The 19,471-nt window shown below is 41.6% G+C and overlaps 1 protein-coding gene across 5 annotated transcripts in view; it reads left to right on the top strand.

Moving 5' to 3' along the window:
- The window catches only part of TCF20 (transcription factor 20), a 170,652-nt gene that overhangs the window by 102,154 nt on the left and 49,027 nt on the right, over window positions 1-19,471 (top strand). The window lies entirely within an intron of this gene.

Genomic DNA, 19,471 nt, shown 5'->3' with positions numbered 1-19,471 from the left:
AAAACAAGTTTTGAGAGTCAGCCCCAGCATTCATAAAAAGTTGTAAGTTACTTTATTCCTAAGGGGGAGAGATCTAGAGTCATATATTGATTATGCTCTTGTGTTTTAGTCTGACAGTTGTATTCCAAGCCCAGAATCATAGGAGCACTGCCAGGTGATCCTGAAACTCCCCTGAAACTTCAGAGGAGCTGTGCTTCTAAAAGGGCTATTCACACTCATGTGTGATGTGTGTGGTCCTTGCTCCCTTCCACATGAACTGTCCCATTTGGGAGCAGGTTTGTGTGTTAATGCTCACCTCAGCCAGGTCCTCTCCTACCAGGTTGCCTGTCTGCATCTGTACTGTGGTACTGAAGCTTTGAGGGGACCCAACAATAGAAGACATTTCCCTATATTTTACCTCCTCTTAGGTGAGAGGGCTCATTTAGCAGTTTGAGCTTAATAGAAGGCAGAGAATCTTGGGCTTTTACAAGATCAGTTTTCATATGGTTTGAGGATTTTCTTTTGTTCATTTTTTGTGGTACTGGGGATTGAACCCAGGGATTTCCAGCTAGGCATGTGCTCTACCACTGAGCTACACTCCAGCCTGTTTTACTTATTTAGAAACAGAATTCTGCTGAATTGCTCAGCCTGGCCTCAAACTCGAGGTCCTCTGTCCTCAGCCTCTGGAAGTGGTGGCATTACACCATGGCAGAGGGTTCTGTAATATGTGCACTTCTTTCCTGACTATCCACTGTAGGTCTTCTCTGCTCCCCACTGAGCGCTCATTTCCTAGCTCGCTCTCATGGAATTCTCCTTCTCCCTTGTCTAATCTTCCAAGAACCAGCTTCTCCATGCTGATTCAAGTAATGGAGGAACAGGTGCTGAGATGGATTTACATCACCTTGAATAAAACTAATAATTGCATTATTAAATTCATTATTTAAAAACACTGAGTTATTTTGCAGTACTAGGCATTATATCCTGGGTGCTCTGCCACTGAGCTTTTTCTCTAGTTCTTTTTATTTTGAGACAGGATTTTTCTAAGTTATTCACGCTGGCCTTGAACTTGCCATCCTTTTGCCTCAGCCTCCTGAATCACTGGGATTACAGGTGTGCGCCACTGCACCTGGCTTAGATTTATCATTTTTTAAAAAATCCTTTATTAGCCAGGGATGGGGGTGGCTCAAAAGATTGTCCTTTGAGTGTCCCATGCCAAGAATTTTGAGTTGAGATCTGGGTGTGCCAAGAACAACCAAAGGAGTACAAACAGCATGCAGCCTAGAGCATGGGGTGCCCGTGTCCAGTAGTAGCCAGTGGCACTCCTGCGAGTGCCTTTCCGTTGATGGCTGTTTTACTGTTACCCTTTCCCCCAAAAGGTTTCTCCCTAGCATTTTGTTGCTACCTTTTTCTTTTTGATAGCACATAGGTAGAGAGATCAGGGAGTTGAACCCAGGGATGCTTTACTACTGAGCTACCTGAGACCTCATTTTATTTTTTAGATTTTGAGACAGTTGCTGAGACTGGCCTCAAACTTGTGACCCTCCTGTCCCAGCTTCCTGAGTTGCTGGGATCTTAGGTATGCACCTCTGCACCCATTGAGGTCACTACATTTTAACATTCCTCTAAGTGCTGGACTGTGGGCTCCTCACATAATGGGAGCGTTAGCAGTTTGTCCTAATGTACCCTGTGTCTGGTCCCTAGTAGGGTCTCAATAGCCATTGTTCTACTGTGGCACTGTACTTCATAGAACAAGGTTTGTGTAAATTTTCTTCTTTTTTTTTTTTTTTTTTGGTGTGCTGGGGATTGAACCCAGGGCCTTGTGCTTGCCCCCAGCCTCTCATGTAATTTTTAGAAGATGTTCTGGGACAATAGAGATCACTTATTTTGTGTTCTTCAGTTTGTGATTCGATATCTCTTTATTTGTTCTGGAAAATTCCTAGCCGTCCCTTCATATACTGCCTTGACCCCCATTCACTCTTCTCTTCCAAAATTCCAACTTTGATGTGTTGGACCTTCTCAGTATATCCTTTCTGTCACCTTTTCTTCTTTCCTATTTTTCATTCTTGGTGGTTGGTTTGTTTATGGTGCTGGGGATTGAACTCAGGGGCTCCTCTGTACCACTGAACTACATCCCTAACCCTTTTAATATTTTGAGAAAGGGTCTCGATAAGTTGGCCTTGAATTTGCAATCCTACTGCCTTGACCTTCCAGGTAGCTGGGATTAAAAGGTGTGCACCTCTGTGCCTGACTTTGGTCATTTATTTTGATCTGTTTTCCAGTTAACCAATTCTCTCTTTGACTAATCTACTTTTAATTGAGATTAATGTAGCTGGGTATTGGTAGACTGAGGTAGGAAGATTATAAATTCGAGGCCGTCTCAGCAGTGTAGGAGTCCTACTAAGCAAGTTAGTAAGACCCTGACTTAAAAAACAAAAAAACAAAAAAACAAGAACAACAACAAAAAAGGCTGGGGATGTGACTCAGTGGTTAAACACCCCTGAGTTCAATCCTTGTTTGGCACTCCCTTATCCCCTCCCCCACCAAAAAAAAAAGAAGAAGAAATTAAGAACTCAGTGGGTAGGTTTATTGTTTTTCAGTTTTGATTCTTTTCAAATCTTGTTCCTTGCTCCATTTTTTCAAGTTTGACTTTTATCTCCTAGGACATAGTAAATATAGTTGTTCTATGGTCACCTAATAATTCCAATATTTGGAATTCCTGGATCTGATTGTGATGGTTCTTCCTCAGCAGATTTGTCTATTCATGTTTGTGTATTAGATCTTATATTTGAAACATTATTTATATAAACAGTTAGAGGTGTGGGTCTAGATATGTTTCTTCAGGTGCCAGATGATTTGGCGCTGAGTCCATGGGACTTGCAGCTCACCCTTAATCCTTGAATGCAGCCTTTGGGGTCCCATTTCCCACATGTGGGAGCAGATCATTTTGTGTGTCTTGTACAGGGCTTCCTGGGCAATCAGCATCCCCCATCATGCCTCCTGCTTTGAATTTCCATTTTTTCTGGATTGTTTACTTGGTATTCATCACTATCTTGTTAGCTTTCTTGATATTCTCAAAAATACATACCTATATTTTATTTATTTTTTGTCAAATTATTTAGTCTATTATTGGAAGCATAAAATGGGCTCTTATTTTCATGGACTTACATTATTCTAATATTAAATTCAAAACAAGTAATCATAAGTGACAGAATGTACTACTTTGTCTTATATCTCAGTGTGACACTGAGAAGTTTTGATGAAGCATGGTCAGGTAAACCATGTGGCCTGTGGTGTCCGCTGGTGGCCAGCTGCGTCCATTCCCCTCTACTCCCAGCACTGGGGATTAAACACAGGGTGTAGTATATGCTCGGCAAGTGCTCTACCACTGACCTACACCTTAAAGCTTTGAGAAGGCTCTGAGTTGCTGAGGCTGGCTTTGAACTCGTAATCCTCCTGCCTTGGCCTCCCAAGTAGCTGGGATTATAGGAGTGTGCTACCGTGCCTGGCAGCTGCTTGTTAACTCCCAGCTCTTCCACTTTCGAGCAGTATGAAGCTGAGCAAATAACTTTCCTGTGCTCGTTTCCTTGTTTAGAAAATGGAAATATTAATTGTACTTACTTCATAGAGTGATTGTGTCAGTTAAAGTAATAACTAAAGCTTTCAGAACAATTCCTGACTCAGAGTACTCACTACATATAGTTTAGCTCTTATTACCACCTGGAAAATTGGGAAATGCCTGATTTCTTTTTGGCTCTCTCATTGTCCAGATCTAGGATCCAAGGTGGTAGTCTTCTCATTGGCCTTTTGTTCTCTGTGGGTATGTTTCATAATGACTGGGGTTAGCCTGTTGGCTGACTTTATGTCTGTGATCAGGGAAGGAAGAGAGAGTCTTGCATTTTAGAGGCCATCTGCCTCCACGTGAGGCTAGGACAGCAAGGCCACTGTCCCTCAGTGGGTGGGGGGACGGGGGGCTGGGCTCTGTCTCGTGACTCTTGCCATGTAGAGTGAAAATGTAGAGTGAAGATGTGCTTCGTTGACAGTCTTGATTGTGAATTACTAGCCTGATGAGGATTTGACCCTGCTGCGCTTTTTGTGAATGGATCGTAGATCCCAGGGTGTAAGAGCTTTCCTCATTAGAGAATGACATGGAAATTAACTGCCACAAAGTGGTTTTACTATTTATTGTCTCTTTTAAAGTTTATTTTGTTGGCTTTTGTTTGATTTATAGTTAACTTGTTTTCTAATTTTTTTTCTCTCCTGACTATTGTGTTATTGGTTCACATGTTCACCTAAGAAAGGGGAAAAGGCCAGTGGCACAAATGGCACTGTTAGTTTATATGGTAATTAGCAGTTTATAAATATGTTGTGGAACATTTCTGTGAGGCAACAAGGTAGGTTGACTTCATTTTTGCAAATGATAAAAGTGGGACTTGTAAGACAAATTGTCACATCACAGAGAACAAATGGCAAAACTAGGAAGTATTTAAACTTAGGTTTCCCAATTCCAAATATAGTACTTTTTCCAGTGCATCTCCCAGGAGAATCAATAGAAAACAAGTTTCATGGAGGAGTAATTGTACCTTGTTAAAATAAAAGCATATTGTCTATTTTGCTCACTAAAATAAAATTGTATTTCCAGATTTTGTGTGTGTGTAATTTTAATTTAATTTTCTAATTTTCTTTTGACAATGGGGATTGAATCCAGGGGCACTTAACCACTGAGTTACATCCTCAGCCCTTTATTATTTTTATTTTGAGACAGGGTTTAACTAAGTTGCTGAGGCTGACCTGGAACTTGTGATCCTCCTGTCTCAGCCTTCTGAGTTGCTGGGATTACAGGTGTGTGTCACCATGCCCAACCTCAGATGATTTTTTTTAAGCCTGATTTTCTTGGTTTCTTTCTTCAAGTCACCTTGCTTGACTCCAGGAAAGAGAACAGTGCTTAGAACTCCCTAAGACATTGTGTTTCAGTTGCACTTGGCACCTCCCTGCTGTGCTTGTGGCTGCCCTCCACTCGCCTTGTGCTCAGACGGGAACCTAGATGGGCCTAGAGCAAGGCTGTCCACATGGATCTTGTGCCATGAAAGTGGTGCCTGTTTGTTTAGGATCTTCTAACCCCAGGTGAATTTGCCAGCTCAACACGTTCTTCTTGGGCGCTCAGAGGTGGCTGTTTCTTCTTAGTTTGGACTTGGAATTTTTGTTAGTGATATGTTTGAAACAATCCTTTGAAGTAGGTACAGTGTGGACTTTTGTATTTTTCAGTTTTAAGTGCAAAACTGTAGAAGTCTGGCATACAGATGTTCTTAAAAAAATTTGAACATTGTTTCCACATATTTTGGGGTTGTGTTGAATTTGAGAAAACAGTAAAGTTTAGAGTGAGCCCCTCACTTACTCTTAGAGCTCTTTTTTAGAAATTAATCATCCAGATGATTATTCCTCCCATGTCTGTGTCCCCAGCCTTACGGAGAGGACCCATAAACTGTAAAAAGGCCCATTGGCTTTTATCTGGAGTGGACTAGCCATATAGAACTCAACTCTGCCTTTGCCTCATTTGACAGGTTGACCTATGGTATTGGTACCTCCAATAAAATCAAGTCTGAATGCTGTGGGTGACTGCTTTTCTCTCACTGTTATGCCCAAGAAGGCCAAGGATATAAGGTCACGTTGTCCCATCCTCTTCTTTCTGAGGTTGTTGTCCATTTTTATTTTACTGTGTGTGTAGTTTGTAAATTCAGATGTGGTCAGTTGGTGTTAAAAGAGTGTTCTGAATTTTAAACGTGTCTGATTTATTGGTTCCACATGCTTTTGTGCCTTGCTGTATGTAAAATATCTTAGTATTTTTACATTTTGTACTAAAACCAGGTACTTTCTTTCAAGGGTCAGAGCCTTTGGAAAGTAACTATCAAAACTCTTTTCAAAACCTTCTAGAAGTCTTTTGATTTGCATTTTTAATTGTAAGTTAAGTGGTTTTTATTTATTAGCAGTGGTGATCTATCATGTTCAATTGCTTTGTGGGAAGGTGAAATCAACTTACCTCTTAGGTTTCAGTGAGAAGCAAGATTCCCAGCAGAGAATGAGGGATTATAGAAACCCCTTCTCACTATTAATTTTCTTGACCAATTAAAACTTTTGGATTATTAATTATGGGTTTCATGCTGGGAATGGAACCCAGGGCCTTGGGCATGCTGAGTTACACCCCAGCCCAAAACTTTCCATCTTCTGTTAACTTTACTTTTGTCACCCACCTTTTAAATGCTTGCTCTGTGTGTCCACAGGAGAATGAGAGTCCCATGCTGAGGGTGAGGGAGCTGAAAGTGCTGACCGTGGTTCTTACTCTAGGGAGGTGCTGGGTAATGTGGGATTTGCTCTGGACGTTAAGGTGAATGGTATGTCAGCAAAGCCAGCGCTGCTCAGGCAGCAGGAACAGCTTGAACAAGGCAAGACTGCAAAGGGATACACTGGGTGCTCTGGGGAAGATGCAGAACGTGGCTGAAGCACGAAGTTGGGAGGTCATGTGTGTTAGACCTGGGCCTCAACCCCCAGCCTGTCTTCCACACTGACCAGCTGTGTAAACTTGTGAGAGTTAAGTTTTCTGAACCTCAGTTTCCCATCTGCAGAACAGTTAATTACACTGCACAGTTAAGATTATGAGATTCTAAGATGTTTCCTTACATGTTCATCCACTTAAAAACTAGTTGTTTCCTTTTAAATTTTATTTGTCTTAAAATTGATAAGCTGGTTAAGCCGGTTTCTAGAAGGTGATTGTACATGACCCTCACCAGCACACTGACTGTAGCATATCACACTCACCCAGTTTCCTTCTTCCCCACTTAAATTCCTTGCCTTCATTCCTTTTTCACTTCTCTTCCTTTTGACCTCTTCGTGGTAGAGCAGTTTGAAAATCAATCTTATGCTGAATCTTAGATTTTAAACCTTTTCTTGACCACACCAAATGCCAGCCTGGTACCTACTACACTGTGCTACTCTGGCTTATCCACACAGGCCTACAGAACTGAAGCAAAAGTTTCACACAACAGTTCTTGCACATCATCTCACTGGGAGTCACAGACATTTCGTTCTATTGCATTTTCTTTTTTTTTTTTTTCTTTTTTTTTTTTTTTTGGTGTGGTAGGGACTGGGGACTGAATCCATGGGGGCCACTGCAGTTTCTTGAGGTGCTCGTCATGAAGACTGATTTTCATGTGAAGGACAGAGAGCACTGGTGCTCAACTAGTATTGCTACTGCTGTTTTTCATCTTGGTTGTTTCTCTCACATCCTCCACTTCTGAACCTTGGCAATTTCTTTGAGTTCTGACTTCAGAACATGCCCTTTATTGGATCTCATGTCACCACCTTCATCAATACCAAATTCACCCCTGTAGCCAAAGTTCCTTACCCAGACCACCAAAATAGCGACTTTCGTGACTCTTCTGCCTCCCTTGCCAATCCCATGATCTGTTTTCCAGAAAACAGCCAGAGTAGCCAACTGAAAACTGAAATCAAGCATGTCAGTTATCTCCAGCTCAGAATGCCCCAAAGACTTCTAATAAAGTCCAAATTTCCTCTTTGGCTATTTCTTTGTGGCCTTTCACCAGTACTTGTTAAGCAGTGCTGTGAAAGCTGGTGTGCTTTCACACACACAACCCTGTCCTGGAGGTCCACTGGTCCCAAGGCCTGGAGGAAAGCCAGGCTGCAGCGGGGCTTCCCTTCCGTGGCCCCCACAGTAGTGGAACTTTATTCACACTCACTACATCTGGATTGAGTTCCTGCTGCCAGCAGCCAAGACAGGAGAGGTGGGCTCACTGAAGGAGGGCTTTGAGAGAAGGGGCATTAGAGCAGGTCATTCCAGAAATGGGAGCAGCATGGGCAGGGACGTGGGGTCTGAAGCAACTTGGGAAATTAAGAAGTTTGGTGTCACTGGAGCAGCAGGTGTGAGGTGAGACCAATGAGAGGTGAAGGTGGAAGTTCTGTTGGTGTTAGAAGCTAAAGGGCCTGGAATGAATTCCATGCTCTGAACGCTGACATTTTCTTTGATTAACAAAAAAAAAAAAAAACAAGTTTTTTTGTTTCAGTCTTAACAAAATATGTCAAACATTCAGAAAAGCACAGAGACTAAAGGTATCTGTGAACTTACGACTTAACTGATGCCACAGTCAGAACCTCCCTAGCACCTTCCTTCCCCTACCTAGACACACCTTTCCCAAACACCATTCCTTTTCCACCTTCATTGTGACTGAGATTTGTCCTTGTTCTCACACACAGCTGGAGAGCTGGTTTGAAAAAATTTCTTTGTTGACTCAGAAGTCTATTATAGTGCACACATGCTTGCGTGCTCACACCTAACCTGACCCTACAGAGTCACGGATACCTCCTCAGGCTGCTTGGCCCTGAGTCCATTAGACTGAACGCATATCCTGGCTTGACTGGCAGAGTGAAGTGTTACATGCTTTTCCTTATACTTTGTCCCTCAGAAAGTCAACCATTTTTCCAAGAAGCCCAGGTTTCCTACTAAGTAAATGGCAGTTAGAAACTCCAAAACTCTCTGTGCCACCTTGGTCCCTAGGATTGTTTTCTTCTAAAATTGCCATGTATTTGGGGGTAATGCTATGTAGCTCTTTTTAATTCACCTACAGTTTATGGATATTGTCTAATAATCATTCCCCTCCCTAAAAGCAACATATTATCCCAGTACCCCTTAATTTCTCTCTCTCTCTTTTTTTTTTTTTTGTACTAGGGATGGAACTCAGAAACACTTAATCGCTATATCCCCGTCCCTTCTTATTTTTTATCTTGAGACAGGTTCTTACTAAGTTGCTTTAGGGCCTCACTGAGTTGCTGAGGCTGACCTCAAACTTGTGATCTTCCTGCCTCAGCCTCTCTAGTTGCTGGGATTAACCCAGCTTTAATTTATTTTAATTATAATTCAGAAAGAAATTTTGGTACATGGTAGGGCAGATAACTCTTGACTTTTATAGTTTTCCAGATTTTCTCAACTAGTTTTATATATTCTCTTTATATTTTCCTTAGATGAACTTTGGAATTAGTTTATCAAACCCTAATGGAAGCATGCCACACACAGGCAGCTAGGAGTGCTGTGGCTGGAAAGGTGACATGGTGGGGGGCACGACAGATGAGCCTGAAGAACTTGGGAGATTGGTATGTTGAGCAAAATAAGTTAGTTGGTTGTGCAAACATGTAATATTTATTGAAGATAATGGGAGGTAAGTTTCTTACTGCTTAAGGACGTATATTATAAACATGGAAAGATGAAAGGCTCCAAAGAACCCTGAGGTTTGGAAGGTTTGGAATTGGAGGTGTCATTATGAACTCACGGTCTTTAACCTACATAAATAAATACACACATATATATGCATGTATATGTTTATTTACATACATATGTATGACATATCTAACAGTCATTATTTGCAGTTGTAGAAGGGAATGTTCATGTTTATGCATAGTATTTTCTGTTAGAATCAGTGACATCTAGATCTTGGTTTCTAAGTACTCTGTTCTTCTGTAGGATCAAATGTGCTTGAAGAAGTGGCTGGTTCCAGGGGTCGGGGCAGGGAAAGTCCAGAGGAAGCTGAAGCACCATTTGCCAGGAAGGAAAGGAGTTGTTCAAAGAATGAAACAGGTCAAAAGGACACCAAAGCTGGTTCCAGGAGGTTTCACCACTGGCCAGATCTGGGGACAGTTTGAGTGTCGAATGAATAAGGAAGCAAGCTCTGCCTGTTAATAAATGTAGAAGGAATGACAGTAAAGAGTATCACTCTTTGGCAACCCTCATAGAGATGATGGATTCTTGTGGGCGACATTGATGGGTGCTGGCTGTGGGTGGATATTTGACAAAGAGAAGATATTGGCAAAGTCTTAGAATTTCTCCAACAAAATGATTGTTATGAAGAGGGCTATGATAGCACTGCAGTGGGGAAACCTGTTGGACATATTAAATATGTTGACTAATTAAATATGGTTAACAATACTTCTGGTGGGTAGGTTGCTATCAGTTCCCTCCACAAGTGTGGTATTGCTACCAGGAAAGCATGATGTGACCTGAGTCTGGTCATGAGGAAGTGCAGACTAGTCTCAGGCCAAGACTCATCCTATAGATTGATAGGATCCTGCTCTAGCAGGGATATGAAAGTCAGGGGAAAACTTAGGAATCGGGCTGGGCTGTGGCTTAGTGGTAGAATGCTTGCCTAGCCTGTGCGAGGCACTGGGTTCAGTTCTCAGCACTGCATATAAATAAATGAAATAAAGGTCCATCAACAACTAAAAAATTTTTAATTAAAAAAAAAAAAAAAGGACTGAGAAATTACTGCAAGTTGACAGGCACTTAGAGACATGTAACTGGATGGGATTGTGAACTAGAAAGGAAGAAAAGACCTTGTTGGGGGCGATTGACAATGCAGACGGGGCCTGTAGGTTGGATGGTAGTATAGTGTCAGTGTTGATTTCCTGATATGGTGGCTTGCTTGATGGTTTTGTAGGAGATTGTTTATGTTTCTAGAAATATTCACTGGACTATTTAGGGGTAATGGGACTTCATGTCTTGATCAGAAAACACTAATGACATTGGGTATATATAGATATCATAGCAAGTAATACACAATACTGAATTGGGCAAGCTTGTTGAAGCTGTTCTATGAGTACCTTAAACTTTACATATGCATTATTTTTCCTCACATGTGTATTAGGCATGCATAGGCAAATGCTCTACCAACTGAGCTGTATCCCTGGTCTTTTTTTTCTCCTAATTTTATTTTTATGAGACGGTCTCACTCAGTTGTCCAGACTGGCCTCAAACTTGCAATCCTCCTGCCTTAGCCTCCTAGGTTGCTGGGATTACAGGTGGTTGTCCCCACACCAAGTGCTAATACTTTATTCTGATTGGAACTCAAAAGTTTTACAAACTGATCTGTGGAAACTTCTTTATGATACTGGCCCTTTTGGTCTAGCTACACTGTGTTCATCCAGTTTGTCTTATTTTGAATTCTTCCTTTGGACTTTTCAGTAAAGTTTATAATGTTTATCATATAGCTTTTTCCCACTTATATTTTGGATTCATCCTTGATAACTTGAATTTTAACTCAAAATTATATTTAAATGAATTACAAAATGAAACACACTTTTTGCCTGTAAAGGACAGCCCTGTTTTTTGTCTGTAAAGGTTTAAAATCATGTACTCACATAACCTTTAAATGAGAAAGAAAATTCAGTGCCATTTCAAAAGACCTGAGGCACAAGAATTAAGAAATTCCCACAGGGAGCCCAGCTAGCCCCTGTGATACCACTGGCTTCACCCTTCTCCTACCCCCATTCTGGGAACTGTCTTGCACAGATGTGGTCTTTGGGAGTAATCTTGGGATGCCCCTGAGTATAAGACAGGTAGCCTTTGAGTGAACCTGTGGCCAGAATGGGGCCCAGCCTCCTTTTGTCTCTGTAGGAGCAGATTTACGGCATTTCTCTGTGGAGTCACAGAAGCTTGCAGTAGGTGGGATGCTTCAGCCTCTAGGTTGTTAGAGATTATGTCTAAAAATAGGCCTGCCCACTGTGGGGTGGAATTTAGCTGTTTGTAGGCCTGATTCTGGAAAATAGTTCTGAGCCAGTGATTCTGTGAGCACACCCACTTGGCACCACAGTGTCTCAGGTGCGCTCAGTGTTGGCTCTTGGATCCCAGACGGTGGTTGTCTGGCAAGTTCTTCCCTCTCCTGCTGGCCTCTGGGTTTGTGGGGTCTCCTGCACCTCCTTTTCTTCCCCTTGAACATAGAAGTGCTTTGCTGCCAGTAGGAACAGATAGAGCAGAGATGCTATTGAGATTGTATAAGGGGTATAATTTTTAAATGAGATTAGTGAAATTATAAGTGATTTTTCTACCCAAACCCTAATGTAAGTAGAAATAAAGGGAGAAGATATATGCACAGTCCTGCTACCATGGATAGTCAAAAGGTTTTCATTTTTCCATGACATTCCCTTTGTCATGGGACTAAGTAAATGCCTAATTTCCAGATATTGTAATCATTGCATGGATTTAAGTTTATGTGCTGCTGCTCTTTATCTGATAAGCATTTCCATGGTGCTAGGACCTTTGCAATAATTTTAAAAATGTCATTACATTTTTATACCTTTATTTTATTTTATTCGTTTTTATGTGATACTGAGAGTTGAACCCAGTGCCTCACACATGCTAGGTAAGTACTCCACCACTGAGCCACAACCAAGCCCCAGTGATTTTTAATAATTATGCTTCATTTCTTTGAGGGAATATATCATAGTTTGTTTAATCATTTTCAAGTGATAGAGTTTGTTGCCATTTTTTTTTTCCTTTTTACAGATACCACTGGAGCCATCTGGTATTTGGGTTTTTGTTTGGTTGTTTTGAGATTTTATTATCAATTTGCTTTTACAAAGAGTCGTAATGATCTTTGCTATTTTTGTTATTTTTTGTACCACCTTCATCCTAACCTCACCAGTGGGATACAATGTTAAATAGTTTTACAAATTTAAAACTGTAAATTTGTTCTTTCCCTTTTTTCACCTGCATGTATCTATGTAATCATGGTAGAAGGTGGACATTTTTTTTTTTTTCTTTCTTTACAGCTAATGTGGCAGGTACAATGTTTTTTGATACCCAAAGAGCATGCTTCTTATCTTTGCAGCTTCTGGTGGATTTCTTTCCCTTAGAAAAGAACAGACATGTGAATTCTGACTGAGTTCATTTCTTAGCTGCTTTCAGGCTCCTTTCTGGCCTTCCAAGCCAGGGAGCAGCCAGCACCATCAGCACATCTTTTTATTCTAAAGGCCTAATTGTCCTGAGACAGCTATCACTCACTGAGGAAAAACAAGGCTCTGCTCATGTGCAAACTGGACATAGAATATGAAACACCAAATCAAGTCAGATCTGTTTCTGATATTCACAGTATACACACACTTGAAACAAATGATACAGATACATCTGGTACAAGTAGGTCAGCTCAATCCCAGCAGATTTCAAGATTCTGTTCTAGAATTATTCCCAGTCTATGAGAGTAGCAGCACTGTCCTGCTGCTGGTTTGAGGAGGATTTCTGTCACCCTGGCTTCTGGGTGGGCAGTTCATATCCCACCTCTGTCTTCACTCTGAATGTTTCGTTTATTAACTTCTCTGAACCTTGCTTTACAAAAGGGAGTGCTAACATCTTAGATCAAGGTGAGGATTGAGTACATTAACATTTACGTAAAGCATCTGGTAGAGTGTGTGGTATGGTAGGCATGCAGAAACATGAGAGCCAGTTATTACATTCTGACCCAAGTGTTTGTCATGGTTTTCAAAAACTTGGATTTGAGTGTTCCTTGCCCAGTTTTTGGTTCATGAAAGAAAGGATCATGGGCTTAGAATCAAAAGAATTTGAGTGAAACTATCAGTTCCAACTTATCCTAGAAGAGTAACTACTGGAAAATGACATAATTTATCCTGGGTTTTTACCCCCATGCGCTAATTAATTAAAATATGTAAAATCAGATAGCCTGACATGTACAAGTTGCTTAATAAGTAGTAATTATTATTATATAAGCACATGCCTTAGGTACTAGTTAAAGGTAAAGGCACTTTACTAAGTTTGTTTTCTCTGAGAGAGGTAAGGGCAGTAAATTCTCTGCTTTAAGGAAGGCTTGTAGAGATCACATTGCAGCAGCTCTTAGGATTCTGAGAGCCACATGATCTGGAAGGAATTTATGGGCCTAGGGATGATTCAGAGAAGGTCCCAAGGTGACAGGGGCAGTGCATGGAGGCGCTGCACAGGAGTCAGAACAGACTTGTTGGGGAGGGTGGGGAGGAGCAGGAGCTGTGCAGGGAACAGGCCAGAGGATGACCAGGTCTGTGCAGAGATGTGCAGCTCTTCTTTTCTTTTCTGGCTGCCTGGTGCTGGGACAGATAACTTTGGAAGGCAGTGTTCTAGACCAGAAAGATCAGAAAGATGAAAATTGCCATGATAGGAGTAAAGAGGAAGAGGACAGATGAGGGTAAAGGGTGTTGCGATGTGGCAGCGTCTGCAGAGTGAAGTGTTAAGGTAAGAAGATCCTTTGGCTTGGGAGGGTGGTGGTTTTCCTTTAGGATAGAGAGCTGAGGTGGTTGAGGAAAGAACAGCATTATCTTTGTCACTGAAAATGAATTGCTGACTGCCCAAGAATAAATATGCTTTGCCATCTTTATAGAATTTATTCCTGCTACAAGTGGTACTGTCCAGAGTCATTTCCTGTAGAAGTGACTGATCTGTCTCCCCATTTCCAACTAAAGAGATCTGGAAGTCTTACCTTCTGTCTCTGCATGGCCATTAAAACCCTTTCTGGAGTGATACTGGCCAAATTATATTGTTATATTGTATATTGTGTACATGGACAAATATGTAACAAATCTCATAAGTGTGCACAACTATAATGCACCAATAAAAATCATGGGGGCAGACCCCTAAAAAGGGGGTTAATGAAAATGAAAGTATGGTTAATGAGACCTGCAGACCAACACCGACTCTATCTCTGGTTCTGGTCCACCTCCTGCTAGCTACTGTTTTTAGAATCCCTTCCAGTTTTGAACTTTGGGCATTTCTTGCATCATGGCTGTGTGTTTTTGTCTGACATTTCTAGATATTTTGTTGAAGGAGGATTTCTAGTCCCTGTTGTATGCCGTGTTGCATGAAATAGAAGTCTCTCACTCCCCAAGAGGTAATAGTGTGCTCTGAAATTCTAGCAATGAGAGAACTTTGTCAGGATCCCAGGAGAAAACAGATGGCACATTCACACTGGCAACTTGAGGAGCATTTAATTGTATCACTGAGAGTTCATTCAGGAAAAGAGATTTCTCGTTCCAGGTATGCGGGAATTATGGGTTGACCCAGCCTTGGAAGAACTGGGGTTGGGGAGTTCAGGCAAGCTCTCTTGCTGATCTGATTCCAGTGCCTCCGTGGGTGTTCTCCTGAGCTCCTGGGGAAGCTGCTGTGAGTTGGGGTCTCCTATTGCTGCCTCCAAGGAATAGCTGCCACTCCTTTTCTTCTGTCTTCCAAATCTCATGCTTCTCTTTGCAAAGTCTAACCCAGAGCCAAGAAGGAAAGATGGAGCCCAGCTTCTCATGTGCACAGGAGAACATAGAAGGGGGTGATTATGATGCTGAGTTGACAATGCAGATTTTTATAATAAAGGGAAAGGCTGAGCAGGATTTGGGGAAAGAACGGGAGAAAGCTGAGTCTTCTGGCCTGGTGATCACAGGGAGTTGTTACCACTTTGTTTTAGTCAGTTTTTTTGCTGCTGTGACTTAATGATCGGACCAGCACAATCATAGAGGGGGAAAGGTTTATTTGAGGGCTCATGGTTTCAGAGGTCTTAGTCCATAGAAAGCCAGCTCCATTCCTTGGGACTCAAGATAAAGCAGAACATCGTGGTGGAAGAGCGTGGCAGAGGAAAGCAGCTTGCATCATCAGGAAGCAGAGAGAGAGTCTCCACTCTCCAGATAACAAAATGTATACCCCAAAGCCACGCCCTAGTTCCAGTCTCCTCCAGCCACACCCTGCCACTTCAATTAATCCCTTCAGGAATTAATTCACTGTTTGGGTTAAGACTCTTACAGTCTAATCATTTCTCCTCTGAACCTTTCTGCATTGTCTCCCATGTGAGCTTTTGGGGGACACCTCACATTCAAACTGTAGCATACCTCTTAGGCCTGAAGGCAAGAAGAAGTATTTTCTGGAGCCATGGGAAAGAGGCTAAATTTTCATATTGCCAGACAGCTGCCAGAGCTGTGGCCATTAGTAGGAAATCTTCACCTACTCTTGATAACTCCAGGGTAGGAGCCCAGAAAATAAACCCCTCAGTCTCACTGTCTCCAAACTGGGCTAGAAGGCAGCTGGTGGCAGAGCATGTTGGTAGCTCCTATGATGCCCTGCATGGGGCATAGAATTAGGAGGGAAGTGAGTGAGGATAGAATCTTGGAGGCAGACAGAGAATGTCCCCTGCACAGAGGCCATAACCAGAAGCACATAGCATGTTGATAGCTTGAGAAGGGGAACATTTTTTCAAAGAAAGGAAGAGAAATCAGCAGGATGTCAGTGGTTAAACTTGCAACAGAAGAGGACATGGGTCCTAGGAAGAACTCTCTTGAAGACAGTTTGGATAATTTGGGGGAGTGGAATGGCACTGACCATGTGAAGGCAGAATATACAGAAAATCAATGTTGGTTTTCTATAAGACAGCAAGGTTGTTGGCGCTCCACCAAGGTGGAGATCACGGCCACCGCTGGGGCAGTGGGCATGTGGACTCTGAGGCACATTTTGAGCCTCAGTACATCTTCATGGTTTGGGCAGAAAGTTCAGAATAGGTGAGAAAATTAGGAGAGGGAGAACATTGGTAAGCCTCTTTTTAAAGTATGTATAAAAACTCCTTATAAGATGATTGACTTCCTCTGACATTGCAGATTTTCTTTACCACATATTTATATTGAGTCAAACAAGGAAATTCAGGCATTTATCATCATTAATCACAGTGCTTTAAAACTGATTACACTGATGCTTTTTTTGGACTGATAGGATAGTATTGAGGTGATCCCTTATGCTAATGGTAAAATTACAAATACTGCAGGTTTACCTTTTCTATTGCTGGCGTACTTGGTTTTCCTAATTGCTATACTTGGAACTGCTAAAGAAAATAAACTTGCGACCACTTCTGGTACTCATACTTTCATGTATGTTAAGAATATTTAGTTTCACTGGAACCCTGCAGGAGGTATTGGCTGTATACATTTTTTTTCTTTTTCTTTTAGTCTGCAAACCAACAGTAGGGAGAAGGGCATCATATAGGGTTAGAGAATCTACAGGGAAGGACTAAGGAGAGAACAGAGGAGGAATTCTCCCCATGCCCCCCCCCCCCAAAAAAAAAGGGTTCTCAGTAACCAGGCAGCCTGAGGCTCGGTGTGCTGGTGTCTAAAGTGGTCTTTAACTTTATTAGTTCCTATTATTGGAGACAACAGGCTGCTGCAAGGAGTCCAGCCTGAGCTCAGAAGTAGCTCAGAAAGACAAACTTGCCGTTTGCAGAGGGGTGTATTCCGAGTGAAGTCTGGCAGGCAGGTACACTTGGGTGGGCACTTCGCCTGTTTTTATCCCTAACACAGCACTGTCCCTTAGTTCTGAGAGGAGCAGCTCAGGGTTAAAATCTATGTGATTGGCTAATTTTAAAATCGTGGAGGGCAAATGGAAGGGTATAGTTAAGGTGGCTATGATTGGATACAGGTTGGAAAGCTCAAAATGCCCATGATTAGATCTTAAATCCCAATTAAGGCTAAATACTGTATTCTGAAAACAGACCTCCACACTTTCTCACACTCTTTGTTTCCTAAAGAGGAAAAATACTGAGGAAATAAATGGCACCATTGTTTATATTCAAACCTTCAGAAACTTGATTTTATTTGCAGAAGAATTATTTAAACAACATGTATTTATAGAGATACTCTCTCAAGGCAATATTTCCTTCCTTCAGCTGCACAGATTTAGTGTTTCTGTTCAATTTTAGCCCCATTCAGCCCTGTTTTATCACCTAGAGAAGATCACTCACACCAAGAACTAGAGTAGAACAACACTGCAAGCGGGAGAAATACATGCATGGGCGGATTTATTTATTTATTTATTTATTTAAATTTTATTTGTTCTGATTAGTGCACTTGACAGTAGAAGGCATTTATACATTTTGAAAGAGCATACATAAATGGAGTGTAATCTCATTTTTCTGATTATTCATATTGCAGGATCACATCAGTCATGCAGTCACACATGAGGTCATAATGTCTGTTTCACTCTACTATTCTTCCTATCTCATACCCCTTCCCAGTGGACTTGACAGCCCTATGACAAAGGAGGTGGAGGACCAGACGAGGCGGGCCTGGAGGTCTTTGGGAGAATGCATGCACGTGCTGACCTCTGACAGGACAGTACTCTGTTACTTTCTGTGTGGAAGACCCTCTGGATAGTGTAGCATTAAGAACATGGCCTGTGGGAACTGCCACTCTGGCTGTCAGCCCTGCTGCTTTAGTAACTGTGAACTTCATGCCTTAGTTTTCTCCTCTGTAAAATGAGGATATTAGTGTTATGAGAATTAAATAAGTTAGGGTATGTAAGAGTTGGAACAGTGTCAGGCTTTGTAATGGATGTTTAAGCAGCTATTACCAACAGAATATCTGTCCAGCAGATTTGTTGGAACTTAGAAGCAGAAGTCCATCACAGAGGCCTTGATGATTATGAGAAACAATTTTCTTTAGACACTTGCTTTTTTTTTTTTTTTTTTTTTTTTTTTTGGTATGTGAATGTTTACAGATGGCTTTGCCTCATGTGACATTTATCAGACTTAATACTTTATATGTAAGATATTTCAGGAAGAAGTGTGTCAGGCTTTCAAAGGTTAGAGTTACTGACAACTTCCACTGTGATCCATGTTTACTTTCTGAAGTCTTTCCCCACACTTCTCATGTGTACCCAAGCTAAATTGGGTTTTCCCTTAGAACTGGGTCCATAGGACTTGACAGGCAAATCTTCAGCATCTTCCAGCTCTGCCTTTAGGTTGAGCATATTCTGTTTTCTCTTCCTGCAATTCTCTCACCCCCACAGCACCATCTCTCAATAAGTGAGTTCTATAGTTCTCTAAAGCCTAGTTCTTAACACCGTGTAATCATTCTGGCAAAATTCTTGCCACATGCTCCTTATTGTTAATGGTATGAAGATTATAACAAGGATTAAGCCCTCTTTTCCCTTTAGGAGTTAACATGCTAGTCAGGGAGAGATAGCAAACAAGTAGCATATATGCATCTGCTGGGAATAAGTATGGAGAGGGAGGTTGGATTAAGAGCCAGGGTGAGCGGGTAGAGTTAGCTGTTTTTAATAGGTTGACTGGGGAAGGCAGTAGCAGTCAGGTGACACTTGCCAGAGACCTGAAGGAAGAGAGAGAGACAAGCTGTGGGCAGACAAGAGCATGGCAGGCAGAGCAGAGTTACTGTGTAGAAGTGTGGGTGACCCAGTCCAGGATCAAGGAGATGGTGAATCTGGCTTATCTTTAAAAAGGATCTCTGCCTTTTCTGTGGGCAACTCCATTCAGCCTCCTTTGAGAAGGACTAAGAAACTAGCTTCATGAACCATTGTAAGAAAGCTAACTATTAGGACTTGTTGTCTGCTAGTTGATGTGTGTTTCATAGCTGCTTTTGAAACAATTTTTGGAGCAGTTTGACCTTGTCCTGTTCATCTGTGACCAAGAAGGAGACAAGCCCCGGCAAAAGGAAAAATAAAATCAGCTCTTGATTGTTTAAGAGGATGATGCATTAGCAAAAGTCATGCTAAATGGTGGCACAATCAGATGACCGGGAAGAGTGTGCGTTCTAGGCTTTATATTCTTCTCTATTGTTTGCCATCCTGCTAAGTGAATGTTCCAGTTCTTTCTTTGATAGAAATTGCTAGTTACAAGTTTGTGAATACTTGTTTGGCAAA

This window comes from Sciurus vulgaris (assembly GCF_902686455.1).
Source record: "Sciurus vulgaris genome assembly, chromosome: 5".
NCBI lineage: Eukaryota > Metazoa > Chordata > Mammalia > Rodentia > Sciuridae > Sciurus > Sciurus vulgaris.
Note: the sequence above shows the minus strand (reverse complement) of the source record. Positions and strands in the feature narration are given on the sequence as shown.